At 34.8% G+C, this 19131-nt stretch overlaps 2 long non-coding RNA genes across 4 annotated transcripts; both read right to left on the bottom strand.

Annotated features, from left to right (window-relative positions):
* Positions 1-1006: 1006 nt before the first annotated feature.
* Positions 1007-10131, bottom strand: LOC105185098 (uncharacterized). Of its 3 annotated transcripts, XR_002162841.2 has the most exons (5): positions 9711-10131; positions 8153-8685; positions 1624-1709; positions 1162-1385; positions 1007-1043 (listed from the first exon to the last, which is right to left on the bottom strand). It is a non-coding gene; the product is annotated as an uncharacterized LOC105185098 (long non-coding RNA). The 3 variants fall into 3 exon arrangements; XR_003113851.1 differs by lacking the exons at positions 1007-1043; positions 1162-1385; positions 1624-1709 and adding an exon at positions 7792-8039 and having other exon boundaries at positions 9711-10129; XR_003113852.1 differs by lacking the exons at positions 1007-1043; positions 1162-1385; positions 1624-1709; positions 8153-8685 and adding an exon at positions 9344-9598 and having other exon boundaries at positions 9711-10129.
* Positions 10132-17176: 7045 nt separating this feature from the next.
* LOC112589911 (uncharacterized) lies at positions 17177-19131 on the bottom strand. The gene is made up of 2 exons (XR_003113854.1): positions 17535-19131; positions 17177-17424 (listed from the first exon to the last, which is right to left on the bottom strand). It is a non-coding gene; the product is annotated as an uncharacterized LOC112589911 (long non-coding RNA).

The raw sequence follows: 19131 nt of genomic DNA, 5'->3' as shown, positions 1-19131 counted from the left end.
TACACAACTGTGAATCTGACAATTTGATAAGTGTTCAATGTCTTCCACATACAATAAATTATAATCTAATAAAATTGCTATCGCAGCGTTGTTAGACATTATTAATGTTTATCGCATTTCGCTAGTCATATTTCCCGATTTATCCTTAAGTAACCAGTCTCTTAGCGATTTACACAGTCTGTCCCAGATCCAATGAGACTGGTCTAAAAAAAATACAAAGCGTTTATTATTTTGATTTTTTATTCTTGTTTATTCAAAATAGTCTCCTTCTGAGTCAATACAGCGCTGGAAACGTTCAACAAATTTTTCGAAACATTTTTTATACTCATCGGCTGGAATGGCTTTTAGTATGGCGGTCGAAGTCTTTTGGATGACCAGGATGGTATCGAAACGATTTCCTTTCATCGCCAATTTCAGTTTGGGAAATAGCCAGAAGTAGCACGGAGCCAAATCAGGTGAATACGGTGGATAATCGATAACAATGATGCCTTTTTTGGTCAAAAATTCACGTACCATGATGGCTTTGTGCGATGGTGCATTATCGTGCAATAAAAATCAACTGCCTGGCTCTCGATATTCCGGTCGAACTCGTCGAATTTTGGCCCACAATCGTTGTAGAACTCCCAGATAATATCTGGATGGCTTCGAAGCGGTCGCTTCGAAGAATTTCTTTGACTTTCTCGATGTTTTCTTCATTGCGAGTGGTTTTTGGCGGCGGTGCTCGGTTATCGTCTGCAAGGTACCCGTACACATTTTTTAGCGTTTCGTACGTTTCGTACCACTTTTACCCAATTTAAAAGTTCGTTTTTCGACCGACGTACACAAAGTGACTTTACATAAAATGTTAAACCACAATAAAATATCAACCGAATTCACTCAAATTTTGAGGTTAAGTAGATGAAGGGTAGAACATTCACCTATCATCATTCACTCATAGATATCGCTGCGCTAAGAACTTTGATGGAACCAGCCTCATCGTATCTGGGACAGATTGTGTACGCTTAGCGTACACAGTCTGTCCCAGTCTGTTTAAGTTTCGTGTCCTTAAAAAAAAATTATATTCCACTAATAAAATAATGAAAATATTTATATCTCACTGTTAACCTATCGTTATCTTTAACAATTATTTATAAAAATAACGAGAACTTTTACCTTAATTACCTTAGCAAATGCAATTATTCTACTCGACATCTCCCATCTTTGTCTGATTTTATTGGTAAAATAGACCTGGAAATATAGCAGAGAATTGCCAAGCCAACCAATTTTCCACAAACTACTCTGGGAATTTAGAGTAATCGGTGGATATTCATCTGTAATATTCAATATACAATTCCATTCATCTTGGTCTTCTTCATAGTCTCCAGCATTCACGTCTTCAAAAATCGCTGGTGAAAAACACCAAAATTAATAACGTGTGATCAAAAACGATGATCAAAATTAATAACGGCGCGAGCAACACTTTTATGGAAAACTTCATTGTTAATGTCGATATTTCGATGAAGCGTTCGATCAGCGGAATCGACACGTTATTTTCTTAATCGAAAATCACAAACGGATCACGGGCGTTACAATATCAACAACTCGTGGAAGTTCGATACATTCTGTTGCGTTCTACCGACGTACCTGCTACTTATAATCTCCTTCGATTATGCAAGCAGTGCTTTTCATCGTAGCTATCATATATGAAGCAATTTTCTTGTTTATGCGTTCTGAAATATAGGGAAAAACCGATCAGTGAGTCGTTTCCCTTGAAGATTATGTCATGAATGAAAATCAGTTATATGAGTCAGAGAAGAGAATGGTAAAAGAATAGTATCCTTAAAGTCTTCTAAGAAGTAACAAAATAATGTTCTTGTTTATGATATAAGTTTATGTTAATAACGACAATCGTAACATCATCTTTGCGAAATTGTATGGAAACCGACTGTAATTTCGTAACATCTTTTATTATTCGCAATAAAACGTTTAGTTTTTAGTATAAAATTGAAAGTACAAGTTTTCTTTCAGGGGAAAAGTATAATTATGTTTTGAACACATCTTACTTTCCTCTCATAGAAAAACGAGTTTGTCAAGAGAAATGCGATGGCGGCGTTTTTATTAATTGTACTCTTACATATAACTAATCCAATTTTATAAAAATTTTATAAAGCATGTTATAAACATTTTGTTTAATGTGGGTCATTCTCTGTCAAATCAGACACCTCCCCTGTCCCAAAATTAAGGTCACCTGGAAAATTGCCTCGGGATTTGTAGCTATACATATATAGTTTTATTTGAGCTGTGGCCTTTTGAAAAATCAACATGGCGTACTTCAGTATGGTGGCCGAAGTCTGTAGGTAACGAGGTACAACAGATAGAATCATTATTTAGAAGTTATAAAACAGTTTCGATTTTCATAGAAATATGTGTTAATGGGTTTATTTAATAGGTAGCATTGAATCCATAAAAAAAATGAATTTTTAGTTTGTCCAAAATCAATAGCGGCCAAATTTTCCGTGAAATGCTAAAAAAAAAACTGTTTCGTTTTTTAAAAATTACAGAATTGCGTTTAATTTTCATGAAAATTTATCATGATATATTTTGAGACGTGTTCATAAATTAGCAATCGGGACATTGTATTTAAGTATGACGAAAACCAATATGGCGGCTGTATATTCGAAAAAATGCTAAAAAATAATGAAGCCGATATTCAAATCATACAGACTCATTCTAATTATTATTAATTTGTGTGTTACGATATTTTTCAGTTGCTGTTCATCAACATGAATGTTTAATTTTAATAAGTCGAAACCAACATAACGCTCAGTTTATAAATAAAATGCTGAAAAATGATTATCATATAAAATGAAACTCACGAACTTTGTTAAATTTTCATTAAAAAATTTTCATTAAAAAATTTCGTGTCCCTACAATCTTTTGGTCAGTAGTCACAAATTAATTATTTTTTCAAATATGGCCGGACACAACATAGTGACCAAATATAAATAATCTTTTATTATTCGCAATAAAAGGTTTAGTTTTTAGTTGACAAAATTAAAAATAATATTGAAAGTCTTCTCTTAGGGTATAGTTATATATTTTATACATCTCCTACTTTTCTGTCATTAGAAGAATGAGTTTGTCCAGAGACAGGAGGTGGCGGCACTTTTTATTTATTGTACTCTTACATATAACTAACTTAATTTTATGAAAATTTTCATGAAAACATGTGATAAATATTTTGTAAAATATTAAGTGTGTGAATTACTTCGGTTCGTTTTTTTTCCAAAAAAAGACTTTAGTATGAGAAACATGAAAAAGTACACTAATCAAAGTATTTGCCATCGCTTGCTATTATGTTTTTCCATCTGTCTGGTAATTGTTGCATTCCGTGACGGAAAAACGACTCGTCCTTCGAAGCGATCCATTCATTGAGCCATTTCTCTATTTCTTCATAATTGTTGAAGCTGGTCCAAAAGCCCGTATGCCCATCAATCTGAACAAGTGATAATCGGATGGAGCAATGTCTAGTGAATACGGCGGGTGAGGTAATACGTCCTAGCCAAGTAGTTCCAAGTTGGCCCTCACAATCTTTCCAACATGTGGCCGAGCGTTATCGTGCTGGAAGATCACTTTGTCGTGTTTCTTTGCATATTCTCGGCCGCTTATTCTTCATTGCGTTGTTTAAACGGATCAATTGTTGTTGGTAAACTTCGGCAGTGATGGTTTGGCTCTGTTTTAATATTAGGTTGTTGCAGATGAAATGGCCATTTTTTAATTTTTAATTTAAATTTTTATTCAACACACTTTATATATATCTCATCAATCAAAATGGTCTCTCTCCACCTCAATACACTTCCCCCAACGTGATACAAGCGCATCAATGCCTTTCACGTAGAAATTAGAAGAGTGAGTTGCAAGAAATTAGTTGAACGCATTTTTCACGTCGCTTTCTGTTTGGAATACCTTTTCACTTAAAAAGTTATCCAGATGCTTAAATAAATGGTAATCAGTTGGAGAAAGGTCAGGAGAATAAGGAGGGTGAGGGAGAACTTCGCATTTGTATTCTGTTAATGTTTTTACAGTTATTTTTTGCAATATGCGGTCTAGCATTATCATGGAGCAATAACATACCGCGTCTATTTAATAACGTCGGCTGTTCAATATGCAGTTTTTCCATCACAATGTCAATTTCTTGGCAATATTTGTCAGCATTTATAGTTTCACCCTATTTCAAAAACGAAAATGCACAATACCCTTGGCAGACCACCATACAGATACCATAACTTTACGTGGATGAAGGCTCGGTTTCGGCATGTATTTCGGAGCTTGATCAGCATCTAACCACTGGGCAGAACGTCGACGATTGTCATAAAGAACACATTTTTCATCACACGTTACTATTCGATTCAATATTTCTTCATTATTGTGTCGGGAAAGCAAAGATGAACTGATTTCCATACGGCGAAGCTTGTCTCTCTCAGTCAGTTCATGTGGTACCCACTTGTCAAGCTTTTTCACTTTCCCCATGGCCTTTAGATGTCGGGAAACAGTGGAATAGTGAACGTTGATGCTGTGTGCAATATCCCGAACTGATAAACGCGAATCTGCTTCAACCATGTCTTTCAAAACATTATCATCAATCATTGATGGTGCATGGCCGCGAGGCAAATTGTCGAAATTTGTATCACCAGACCGAAACTTTTCAAACCAACGTCTAATGCTTCGATCACTTACAGAACCTTCCCCAAAAGCAGTGTTTATGTTTCGCGTTGCCTCGGCCACACTATGACCAAGTTTGTATTCGTACAAGAATATTATCCGCATTTCCTTACTTTTCATGTCGAAGAGACAGCGATTTTCAACAATATAAACAATGTGATAAAAGTAAGGTTATGCGTGCGAATTTACGTGTGGGGCATATACTTTTCAAATATCACGCATGCAACAACAGCTGCATGAAAAGAGCAGAACTACTCGGCCGGGAAATTTGAATTTTGAAAAACGGCCATTTCATCTGTAACAACCTAATAGTTCATGATACACTACATCCTTCTGGTCCCACCATATACAGAGTATTACTTTCTTGCCGTGAATATTCCGCTTTGGTATCGATGTGGATGGTTTTCCTGGGTCGCTAATGGATTTCCTTCCTTTGGGATTATCGAAATATATCCACTTTTTGTCTACAGTCACAATACGATGCAAAAAACCTTTTCTTTTTTGCCTGGCAAGCAAGATTTCAGACATGGCTTCCGCCTCTCGATGTTTCTTTCTTTCAGTTTTTTCGTATGGCACCCATCTTCCTTCTTTGTAAATCTTTCCCATGGCTGCTAAACACACAGAAATTGTTGATCGATCAACATTCAACAATTGCGCGAGTTCATGTTACGATTGACACGAATCTTCATCGATTAGCGCCTGCAATTCCTCATCCTCAAACTTCTTCGGCTGACCTGGACGAGGTTTGTCATCGACACAGAAATCATCACTTTTGAAACGTCGAAATCATTCTCTACATGATTTATCGGTGGGAGTACTTTCACTATAAGCTTCTACGAGCATTCGATGAGCTTCAGCGGCTGTTTTCTTCAAATGAAAACAGAAAATGAGAACTTCCCGGAAATGATGCTTTTTTGGACGACGTTGAAGTTTGGAACGTTCTTCGAGCGAAAACTGAAATTAGCCTTTATTTAAAAAAAACTACTTCATATAAATATAAATACATATAAAAGATAAATTTGTGTTAAATATGAGAGAGTGAAAATTGTCAGTTTTTGACACAGAGCGCTGTGAGTGCCGAAAGTAATTATAATTGGTTTGAGTGTGGCGGTATGCACACAATTTTCGGGGAGAACGAAAATATTCCAAGACGCGATTGCTATTAAACTATTTTTTTTCTATTTTCCCACATACCGGAGAGTGAAAGTGCACTGTCAGTTTTTGGCACAATGTATTTGGATATCCTGTGGAAATTATCATGTGTATGAATGATTATATGTGCATAATTTTCGGGGAGAACAACTTTCTTATAATGTTATGTCATATTTAACACAAATTTATCTTTTATATGTATTTACATTTATATGAAGTGGCTTTTTTTTAAATAAAGGCTATTTTCAATTTTCGCTTGAAGAACGTTCCAAACTTCAACGTCGTCTTTTTGGCTCGAATTTCGACATTTTCGAATCAGATAAACACGATGTTATTGTTACAAATCCAAACATTTATCAACTGAATATTGTTGCCAGATATCAAAATTAAAAAATAAAGCCTTTTGCAGACATTAGAGGTTAGAATATTACAGAATATTAGAATAGTATAGCAATTGACCGCCAGATGGACCGAATTAATTCACACACCTAATATCTATTTTAATAGAAAAGTATCTGATAAGTACAATGTGCATACGTCGGCCGAAATTGACATTCGCCGAATATTGGCATCGACTGAGTTAACGGACGTACGATTCCAGGAAGATATCGTCTGAGATGCGTATAAGACGTACATGTACAGTTTTTTTTATAAAAGAATGAATTTTATAAAATGAATTAGAGAAGAAGAACAACATTCTCACGCGACTTTGAATCGATGTATTTCATTGCAATTCGCTAAATATTGTGCTATACATAATTCTGAGTCTAACAGTTTAAAATATTTTCCACATACACACAAAAAATTATAATTTAATAAAAATGCTATCGTTGCATTATTGGATACTATCAATATTCATTCCATTTTGCTCGTTTGCCGTCATTCTTAAATAGCTTAACGATTTACGCTTAGCGAGTTTATACCTTTGAACAAAAACTATCCAATAAAATTAAATCGTTGGTGATAAAACGATCAAGATTAATAACGCTAGCGCGAGCAACACTTTCATGAAAAACTTCATTTTTAATGTCGATATTTCGATGGAGCATGCAATCGACGGAACTGACACATTATTTTCTTAATCAAAAAATAACAAATGGGTCATGAACGTTATATTATATTAACAACTCGTGGAAATTCGTTATATTTTGCCGCTTTCCACCGACGTACCTGCTATTTATATTCTCCTTTAGACGATTTTTATTGTTCTATATCGTAGCTACGGTATGAGAGACAATTATTTACTTGTATATGTGTCCTGAAATGAATCATGGGGAATGATCGACCAAGGAAACACTGTCTTGAAGATTATATCGCGAATAAAAACTTATCATATGAGGGAAGAAAATGATGAAAGAATTGCGTCTTTAAAGTCTCTTAAAAAGTAACGTAATAATGTTCTTGTTCATGACATAAGTTAACCATGATATACATGGTAAGTTTACCAGTTAACATAATATTAGTAGCATCATCTTTTCGAAATTGTACGGGAACCGATTATAATTTCGTAACATATTTTATTATTCGCAATAGAATACTAAGTTTTTAGTATAAAATTGAAAGTAATATTGAAAGTCTTCTCTTGCGATATAATATAATTATATTTTTTAAACACCTCCTACTTTATTCTGATTAAAAAAACGAGTTCGTCAAGGAGAATGCGGTGGCGGCACTTTTTATTTATTGTACTCTTACACACAACTAATTTAATTTTATAAAATTCACGTATAACATGTTATAAATATTTTGTAAAAAATATCTTTTAATAGAAAAATATTTGATAAAAACAATATGTATATATCGTCCGAAGTTGACATTCGTCGAGTATTGTCATCTGCTAACTTAATGAAGGCAGAATTTTAGGAAGGTATTGTTTGATATACATATAAGGTGTGTGTAAGTAAGCAAGCTTTTTTATAAAAAAATGCAACAACATGATTCTCATGCATCACTTTGAGTCGATATATTTCACTGCTATTCGTAAAATATTGTTATGCACAACTGTGAATCTGATAGTTTGAAAAGTGTTCAATGTCTTCCACATACAATAAATTATAATCTAATAAAATTGCTATCGCAGCGTTGTTAGACATTATTAATATTTATCCCATTTCGCTCGTCATATTTCCCAATTTATCCTTAAATAACCAGTCTCTTAGCGATTTACGCTTAGCAAGTTTCGCGTCCTTAAAAAGAAATTATATTCCACTAATAAAATAATGAAAGTATTTATGTTTTACTGTCAAAATATATCGTCATCTTTAACAATTATTTATAAAAATAACAAGAATCTAATTACCTTAGCGAATTATTCTACTACTCGACATTTTCCATCTTTGTCTAGCCGTTGATTTTCTGGGCATGATGGTAGATTTGGAAAACTTATGATACCATCACCAACACAACAATTTTTCGACAGTGTATTCTCGTATTTTGAATATATTGTATTCGACACATCAGCCGATGGATCTTGATCTGTATGTATACAATCCCATTCATCTTCGTAGTCTTCGTAGTCTCCATCTTTTATGTCTTCACAAATCGCTGGTGATAAAACGATCAAGATTAACAACACGAACGCGAGCAATACTTTTAAGAAAAGCTTCATTTTTAATATCGATATTTCGATGAAGCATCGGCAGAACTGACACCTTATTTTCTTAATCGAAAATCAACAATGGATCACGGACGTTATAATATCAACAACTCGTGGAAGTTTAGTACATTCTGTCGCGTTCCACCGACGTACCTGCTATTTATATTCTCCTTTAGACGATTATTACTCTTTCTCGTAGCTACCGTATGTAAGACAATTATTTACTTGTATGTGTCCTGAAATGAATCATGGGGAATGACCGACCAAGGAAACACTTCCTTGAAGATCATATCGCGAATAGAAACTTATCATATGAGTCAGGGAAGAAAATGATAAAAGAATCGTGTCTTTAAAGTCTCGTAAAAAGTAACATAATAATGTTCTTGTTCATGACATAAGTTAACCATGTCAATAGTAGCATCAACTTTCTGAAATTGTACAGAAACCGATTATAATTTCGTAACATATTTTATTATTTGCAGTAGAATACTAAGTTTTTAGTATAAAATTGAGAATAAAATTTTTGTAAGCCTTTCTTGGAGTATAATTATATATTTTATATATCTCTTACTTCCTTGTCATTAAAAAAACAAGTTCGTCCGGAGGGATTTGGCAATAGCACTTTATATTTATTGTACTTTTACACACAAGTAATTTAATTTTATAAAAATCTTATGTAACATGTTATAAAAATTTTGTAAAGTATATCTATTTTAATAGAAAAATAGTTGATAAAAACAATGTGCATACATCGTCCGAAGTTGACATTCGTCGAGTATTATCATCGGCTAACTTAACAAAAGTAAGATTTTAGGAAGATATCATCTGATACACATGTAAGACGTGTGTAAGTACGTAAACATTTTTTTATAAAAAAAGTTCAATGAACTATGATTCTCATGCGACACTTTGAACCGATATATTTCACTGTTGGCAAAATACAAAATAATTATACACAACTGACGGCTAATCTACTAGTTTGAAAAGTGAACAATATCTTCTACGTAGACACAATAAATCATAATCTAATAAAATTGCTATCGCAGCGTTGTTAAATAGTTATTAATATTTGTCCCATTTTGCTCGTCATTCTTCCCAATTTATCCTTCAATAAGTGTCTTCACAATTTACGCTTAACAAGATTCGTACCTTTTAAAAAAAATTATATTCCACTAATATAATAATCAAAGTATTTATATCTTACTGTCAAACTACTGTTATATTTAATAATTATTTATGAAAATGACGAGAACGTAATTACCTTAGTAAACGAAATTATTCTGCTACTCGACATCTCCCATCTTTGTCTGGCCGTTGATTTTCTGGGCATTTCTGTGATATATCTGGAAAACTTATGATATGACCGTCAGTATAAGTTATATTAGGTACACCAGAATCTGTACTGTTCCATACACCACCCCATGGATCATCGTAGTCTTTGTAGTCTTCATCTTCCACGTCTTCACAAATCGCTGGTGATAAAACGATCAAAATTAATAACGCCGGCGCGAGCAACACTTTCATGGAAAACTTCATTTTTAATGTCAAATTTAATATTTCGATGAAGCGTTCGATCAGCGGAATCGACACGTTATTTCCTTAATCGAAAATCACAAACGGATCACGGGCGTTACAATATCAACAACTCGTGGAAGTTCGTTACATTCTGCTGCGTTCTACCGACGTACCTGCTACTTATAATCTCCTTCGATTATGCAAGCAGTGCTTTTCATCGTAGCTATCATATATGAAGCAATTTTCTTGTTTATGCGTTCTGAAATATAGGGAAAAACCGATCAGTGAGTCATTTCCCTTGAAGATTATGTCATGAATAAAAATCAGTTATATGAGTCAGAGAAGAGAATGGTAAAAGAATAGTATCCTTAAAGTCTTCTAAGAAGTAACAAAATAATGTTCTTGTTTATGATATAAGTTTATGTTAATAACGACAATCGTAACATCATCTTTACGAAATTGTATGGAAACCGGCTGTAATTTCGTAACATCTTTTATTATTCGCAATAAAACGTTTAGTTTTTAGTATAAAATTGAAAGTACAAGTTTTCTTTCGGGGGAAGAGTATAATTATGTTTTGAACACATCCTACTTTTCTGTCATAAGAAAAACGTGTTTGTCAAGAGTGGCGACATTTTTTATTAATTGTGCTCTTACACACAACTAATCCAATTTCATAAAAATTGTATAAAGCATGTTATAAACATTTTGTTTAATATATATTTTAATAGAGAAATATCTGTTATAAAGACAATGCATATGTTTCTGTGTCATTTAAAGTTGACATTCGTCAAGGTCTCGCATTGAATAAATTACGAACGAAGGATTTTAGGAAGATATCGTCTGATATCTTACAGGACGTATAGGATGAAGCTTGAAGGACAGCTTTTTTACAAAAGATTATAACAACATGATTCCCATGTGATATTTTTAATTAGTGTATTTCACTACAATTCGCCAAACATTCATACATATAACTGTGAAGTTAACAGTTTAAAAGGTAAACAATGTCTACCATGCACACACAATAAAATATAATCTAATAAACATGTCATTGTAACATTGACATGATTAATATTAGGTGTACAAATGAATAATTCAAATTATCTTAAGCAGTAATGATATCAATTTTAAATTGAATAGATTTTCCCTCTCTTTTGTGATTATGCAATGTTGACATATAGCTATTAAAAAGAACATATAGTCTGGCGAAAGGTCCAATATAACCTTCAAAAGTATTCAGTTCAGTACAGTCGAAGATGGCAACAGATAAAAGGTGCATATCCGACACTGCATTCTTTACGAATTCCAACAAGGAAAAAATGCTGCAAGAGCGTGCGAATCGATTTGTTCGTTTCTCGGCGAAGGTGTTGTATCGTACGAAGTGTGCGCATTTTGGTTTAAGCGGTTTAAAAGCGGTAATTTTAGTCTAATCTACAAACAACGCCCTGGAGGCTCTCCGAAGTGCGATAATGATGATTTGGAACAACTGCTCGCTGAAAATTCGGCACAAACCCAAATTGAGCTTGCAGAACAGTTGGGAGTAACGCAACAAACGATTTCCAAAGGCCTACATGAGATGGGAAAGATCCAGAAAGAAGGAAAATGGGTTCCACATGAACTCACTGAAACCAACAAAAATCAACGAGTGGCAGCGTGTCTTTCTCTTCTCAATAAGCAACGTCGAAAGTCTTTCTTGTGGAAAATCGTTACGGGCGATGAGAAATGGATACTCTATGACAATCCGAAACGCAGAAAGTTATGGGTAAATCCCGGCGAATCATCAAAATCGGTCGCAAAACCCAATCGCTTCAGAAAAAAGGTTCTTCTCTGCATTTGATGGGATATCAAGGGCGTGGTTTATTATGAGTTGTTGGAACCGGGTGAAACAATTACTGCGGACTGCTACCAACATCAATTAATTTGCTTGAGTCAAGAATTGGAACGAAAACGCCCGTATACTGGCAAAGGAGAACGTCCAGTGAAATTGTTGCATGACAACGCAAGGCCACACGTTGCTTCCAATATAAAAGACACCATAATGAGTCTTAGCTGGGACGTCTTGCAGCATCCGGCGTATTCACCAGACATTGCTCCTTCCGATTATCACTTGTTCCAGTCGATGCAACACGCCTTGTCCGATATTCACTTCCAATCAGTGGATGAGATCCGAAAATGGCTTGACGACTTTATCGTGTCTAAAGACGTAACATTTTTCCGAGATGGAATTCATCAGCTGCCTGAAAGATGGCTTAAAGTTATAGAAAGCAACGGCGAATACTTTGATTGAACAATTTAATTTACTTTTTTTTCAAATAAACCTTGAATGTAACTGAAAAAATTGGATTATTCATTTGTACACCTAATATTTATCCCGTTCCGCTCGTCATCTTCCTTGATTTATCTTTAAATAGTCAGTTATTGTCTCTTAGTGATTTTCATTCAACGGATACTGTTCTTTAAAAACGATATCAGGTGTAGTAAAAAGAAATCCATTATTTTTGCATGAAATTGAAGGCTTTAATTACCATAGTTAGAATGATCCGATTTAGATCAAATATGCGCCGTTTTGTTCGATAACTTGTTGCCATTTTGAAGGTAATTTCATTATGCCTCTCTCATAGAAGCCCTCGTCCCTATTGGCAAAAAATTGAGACAGTCGATTTTCACAAGCCTCTCTTGAAGCGAATTTTTCACCAGCAAAATTGTTCGCCGTGGACAGGAACAGATGGTAATCACTTGGTGCCAGGTCCGGACTATAAGGTGGATGCATAAGAACCTCCCAACCAAGCTCCCGGAGCTTCTGTCACTATCGATGTGTGTGGCCTGGCGTTGTCCTGATGGAACACAATTCCTCTCCTATTGGCCAAAGCTGGCCGCTTCTGGGCGATTGCTTCCTTCAGACGGTCCAATTGTTGACAGTACAGTTCCGAGTTAAGAGTTTTGCCGCAGGGGAGCAGCTCATAGTAGATAATTCCCTGCCAATCCCACCAAACACACAGCAAAACCTTCCTCTGGCCGTCAATCCTGGCTTGGCCACCGTTTCCGCCGGCTCACCGCGATTCGACCACGACCGTTTTCGCTTGACGTTGTCGTAAGTGATCCACTTTTCATCACCAGTGACCAACCGCTTCAGAAATGGGTCGATTTTGTTGCGATTCAGCAGCGATTCGCAGATGGAAATTCGGTCCATGAGGTTTTTTTGCGTTAACTCGTGTGACATCCATACATCGAGCTTCTTTTTGTATCCAGCCTTATTCAAATGGTTCCAAACGGTTTTTTGTGCAATCTTTAGCTCTTGGGCAATCGAAACAGTGCTTACATGACGGTCGGACTCGACAATGTCCATGATTTTATCGATATTTTCGACAATTGGCCTTCCAGTGCGTGGTGCATCTTTGACATCGAAATTACCGGAACGGAATCAACGAAACCAAAATTGCGCGTGATTGGCTGTTACAATATCAGGACCATAAACACTATTCACATTTTCAGCCGCCTGGCTTGCGTTTTCGCCTTTATCGAAGAAAAACTGTAAAATATAGCATATTTTCTCTTTGCTAGTGTCCATCTTTGACGCGTGCTTAAACAAAACTGAGTCAACTAATCACAAAACTGTCAGAAAAGTTTTTTTAGTACGAAATCTCATCTTTCTAACGCCATCTAGTGGAACCCGATCGGACTTATACAACGCGAGATACAGATAACTAAAGCCATCTATTGGAAAAATAATGGATTTCTTTTTACTACACCTGATATATTAGGTAAATCGGAAAGTTCCGTCCATTTAACGACAAGTAGCTATAGCTAGAACTGTCGTTAACCTCTAATGTCTAAACGAAGCTTAATAGTTTATTTTGACATCTGTCAATAACATTCAGTACATAGAAATATACGTTTGCATCAATAACATTGATTTTCACTGCATCGAAAATGTTGAAATTTGAGCCAACTAAGCGTCATTTGCGCGAAGTGTTAATCTTTTGCTTCAATTGGAAGAAAGCTGCAGCTGAAGCTCATCGAATGCTTGTAGAAGTTTATGGTGATAATGCTCCTTCCGATAAAACATGCAGAGAATGGTTTCGACGCTTTAAAATTGGTGATTTTGATGTAGAGGACAAAGAGCATCTTGGACGGCCAAGAGTATTCGAAGACGAAGAATTGCAGGCATTGGTGGACGAAGACCCATGTCAAACGCAAAAGCAATTTACAGAAGCATTAGATTGTGCTCAATCTGTCATTTCCGATCGTTTTAAAGCCTAGGAAAGGTTTACAAGGAAGGAAAATGGGTCCCATATGAACTGAAGCCAAGAGACATTGAAAGGCGAAAAATCACCTGCGAAATTCTGCTTACTAGGCAACAAAGAAAGGGGTTTTCACATCGTATCATCACTGGGGATGAAAAATGGATTTATTTTGACAAACCCAAACGTCGAAAAACTATTTGCAATCCCGGTCAACTCTCAACATAGACACCAAAGCGGAATATCCATGGAAAGAAGGCAATGTTCTGTATTTAGTGGGATCAGAAGGATGTGCTGTACCATAAGCTGTTGAAAAGTGGTCAAACAGTCATAGGGAATCTCTACAGAGAACAAATGATCTGTTTCAGTCGAGCATTACACGAAAAACGACGAGAATATGAAACGAGACAGCATAAGGTGATTTTGCTTCATGACAACGCTCGGCCTTACGTCACAAAATCTGTCAAGGAAGCGTTAGAAGCACTTCGCTGGGAAGTGTTACCCCATGCGGCTTATTCACCAGACTGTGTCCCTTCCGACTACCACTTGTGTCGGTCGATGGCATACGCACTTGTTGAGGAATGCTTCAATTCTTATGAAAACGTCGAAAAATGGGTCTCTAACTGGATAGCCTCCAAATATGATTCTGTCATTCTTTCACCGTGGAATTCGCTTGCTGACCGAAAAATGGGAAAAAGTCATCGCTAACAATGAACAATGGTCCATCGTTAAATCGTCGTTAAATGATACTTTGATTGATGTACTTTTTCATTTTGTTTCTTAAATAAAACCATACGTTTTGCAAGAAAATGGACGGAACTTTCCGATTGACCTAATATATATATATGGGACATTCTCTGTCAAATCAGACACCTCTCTTGTCCAAAAATTAAGGTCACCTGGAAAATTGATTCGCGCCTCATTTTATAGCTATACATATATAGTTTTATTTCAGCTGTAGCCTTTTGAAAAATCAACATGACGGACCCCAATATGGTGGCCGAAGTCAGTAGGGAATGAGGCAAGACAGATGAAATTGTTACTTATATGTTTTGTACATCTCCTACTTTTCTGTCATTAGAAGAACGAGTTTTCAAAGAGGGATGCTGTGGTGGCACTTCTTGTTTATTGTTATGTATCTTACACACAACTAATTTAATTTTATAAAAAGCATATATAACATGTTATAAACATTTTGTAAAAAACATCTATTTTAATAGATAAATATTTGATAAAAACAATGTGTATATGTCGTCTGAAGTTGACATTCGTCGAGTATTGTCATCGGCTCACTTAACAAAGGTAGGATTTTAGGAAGATATCGTCTGATATACATAAGGCGTGTGTAAGTGCACAAGCTTTTTATAAAAAAATGCAACAACATGATTCTCATGCAACACTTTCAATCGACACATTTCACTACCATTTTCAACATATTGTTATACACAACTGTGAATCTGACAGTTTGAAAAGTGCTCAATGTCTGTCACATACAATAACATACAATAAATTATAAAATTATAAAATAATAAAATTGCTATTGGGGCGTTGTTAGACATTATTAATATATGTCCCATTTTGCTCGTCATTCTTCCCGATTTATCCTTAAATAATCAGTCTCTTAGCGATTTACACTTAGCAAGTTTCGCATCTGTAAAAAAAGATTATATTCCACCAATAAAATAATGAAAGTATTTATGTTTCACCCTCAAACCATCGTTATCTTTAACAATTATTTATGAAAATAACGAAAACGCAATTACCTTAGTAAATGAAATTATTCTACTACTCGACATTTTCCATCTTTGTCTAGCCGTTGATTCTCTGGGCATGATGGTAGATTTGGAAAACTTATGATACCCCAACCACTAACATAATCATTTTTCAACAAACTATTCTCATATTTTCGATATGTTGTATTCGATACATTAGCCGGTGGACATTGATCTGTCTTATTCCATATACGATCACACTCATCTTCGTCGTCTTTGCAGCCTCCGGCCTTCACGTCTTCACAATTCGTTGGTGATAAAACGAAGATTAACAACGCCAACGCGAGCAACACTTTCATAAAAAACTTCATTTTTAATGTCGGTAGTTCGATGGGGCATGCGATCGGCGGAACTGACACGTTATTTTCTTAATCAAAAATCACAAATGGATCACGGACGTTATAATATCAACAACTCGTGGAAGTTCGTTACATTCTGCTGCGTTCCACTGACGTACGTGCTATTTATATTCTCCTTTAGACGATTATTGCTCTTTCTCGTAGCTACCGTATGTGAGACAATTATTTACTTGTATGTGTCCTGAAATGAATCATGGGGAATGACCGACCAAGGAAACACTTCCTTGAAGATCATATCGCGAATAGAAACTTATCATATGAGTCAGGGAAGAAAATGATGAATGAATCGTGTCTTTAAAGTCTCATAAAAAGTAACATAATAATGTTCTTGTTCATGACATAAGTTAACCATGTCAATAGTAGCATCATCTTTCCGAAATTGTACGGAAACTGATTATAATTTCGTAACATATTTTATTATTCTCAATAGAATACTAAGTTTTTAATACAAAATTGAAAGTAATATTGAAAGTCTTCTCTTGAGGTATAATATAATTATATTTTTTAAACATCTCCTACTTTATTCTCATTAAAAAAACGAGTTCGCCAAGGAGAATGCGGTGGTGACACTTTTTATTTATTGCACTCTTACACACAACTAATTTAATTTTATAAAAATTACGTATAACATGTTATAAATATTTTGTAAAAAATATCTTTTAATAGAAAAATATTTGAAAAAAACAATATGTATATATCGTTCGAAGTTGACATTCGTCAAGTATTGTCATCTGCTAACTTAATGAAGGCAGAATTTTAGGAAGATATTGTTTGAAATACATTTAAGGTGTGTGTAAGTAAACAAGCTTTTTTTTATAAAAAAATGCAACAACATGATTCTCATGCGTCACTTTGAGTCGATATATTTCACTGCCATTCGCAAAATATTGTTATACACAACTGTGAATCTGACAGTTTGAAAAGTGTTCAATGTCTTCCACGTACAATAAATTATAATCTAATAAAATTTCTATCGCAGCGTTGTTAGACATTATTAATATTTATCCCATTTCACTCGTCATATTTCCCGATTTTTCCTTAAATAACCAGTCTCTTAGCGATTTACGCTTAGCAAGTTTCGCGTCCTTAAAAAAAAATATATTCCACTAATAAAATAATGAAAGTATTTATATCTCACTGTTAACCTATCGTTATCTTTAACAATTATTTATAAGAATAACGAGAACGTAATTACCTTAGTAAATACAATTATTCTACTACTCGACATTTCCCATCTTTGTCTCGCCGTTGATTTCCTGGGCATGTTGGTAGATCTTGGAAAATTAGGATAGAACCGTCAAAGAGACCACTTCTCGGCAAACTATTCTGGGGTCTTGGAGTAGTCGGTGGATTTTTATCTGTAGTATTCAATATACGATCCCATTCATCTTGGTCTTCTTCATAGTCTCCAGCATTCACGTCTTTACAAATCGCTGGTGATAAAACGATCACGATTAACAACACCAGCGCGAGCAACACTTTCATGAAAAACTTCATTGTTAATGTCGACGTTTCGATGAAGCAAGCGATCGTCGAAACTGGCACGTTATTTTCGAAAGTTTCGAAAGTTATAATCGAAGTCACAAATGGATCACGATTATAATATCAATAACTCGTGGACGTTCGTTACATTCTGCCGCGTTCTATCGACGTACTTGCTACTTATAATCTCCTTCGATTATGTAAGCAGTGCTTTTCATCGTAGCTATATATATGAAGCAATTTTCTTGTTTATGCATTCTGAAATATAAGGATAACCGATCAGTGAGTCGTTTCCCTTGAAGATTATATCACGAGTAAAAATCAGTTATATGAGTCAGAGAAGAGAATGGTAAGAGAATAGTATCCTTAAAGTCTTCTAAGAAGTAACTCAATAATGTTCTTGTTTATGATATAAGTTTATGTTAACAACGACAATCGTAACATCATCTTTCCGAAATTGTATGAAAACCGACTGTAATTTCGTAACATCTTTTATTATTCGCAATAAAACGTTTAGTTTTTAGTATAAAATTGAAAGTACAAGTTTTCTTTCGGGGGAAGAGTATAATTATGTTTTGAACACATCTTACTTTCCTCTCATAGAAAAACGAGTTTGTCAAGAGGGATGCGATGGCGGCGTTTTTATTAATTGTACTCTTACATATAACTAATCCAATTTTATAAAAATTTTATAAAGCATGTTATAAACATTTTGTTTAATATCTGTTTTAATAGTGAAATATCTGGTATAAAGACAATACATACGTTCTTGTGTCGTTTAAAATTGACATTCATCGAGTACCGGCATTGGATAACTTACGAACGAAGGATTTTAGGAAGATATCGTTTCATATCTAATAGGATGAATCTTGAAGGACAAGTTTTTACAAACGAATGCAACAATATGATTTTCATGCGATACTTTTAATTAGTGTATTTTACTACAGTTCGCCAAACATTCATACATATAACTGTCAGGTTGACAGTTTAAAAAGATGACGGTTTAAAAAGAAAAAAGATAAACAATGTTTACCATGCACACGCAATAAAATATAATCTGAAAAACTTACCATTGTAACATTGACGTAATTAATATTTGTCCTGTTTTGCTCATCATCCTTCTTGATTTATCTTTAAATAGTCAATTATTGTCTCTTAGCGATTTTGGTTCAGCGGATACTGCTCTTTAAAAAAAAAAAAATATATATATATATATGGGTCATTCTCTGTCAATCAGACACTTCCCCTGTCCCAAAATTGAGGTTACCTGGAAAATTGCCTCGGGGTTTGTAGCTATACGAGGGTGGTCC

Source organism: Harpegnathos saltator, unplaced genomic scaffold, assembly GCF_003227715.2.
Source record: "Harpegnathos saltator strain DR-91 unplaced genomic scaffold, Hsal_v8.6 scaffold659, whole genome shotgun sequence".
Classification (NCBI taxonomy): domain Eukaryota; kingdom Metazoa; phylum Arthropoda; class Insecta; order Hymenoptera; family Formicidae; genus Harpegnathos; species Harpegnathos saltator.
Note: the sequence above shows the minus strand (reverse complement) of the source record. Positions and strands in the feature narration are given on the sequence as shown.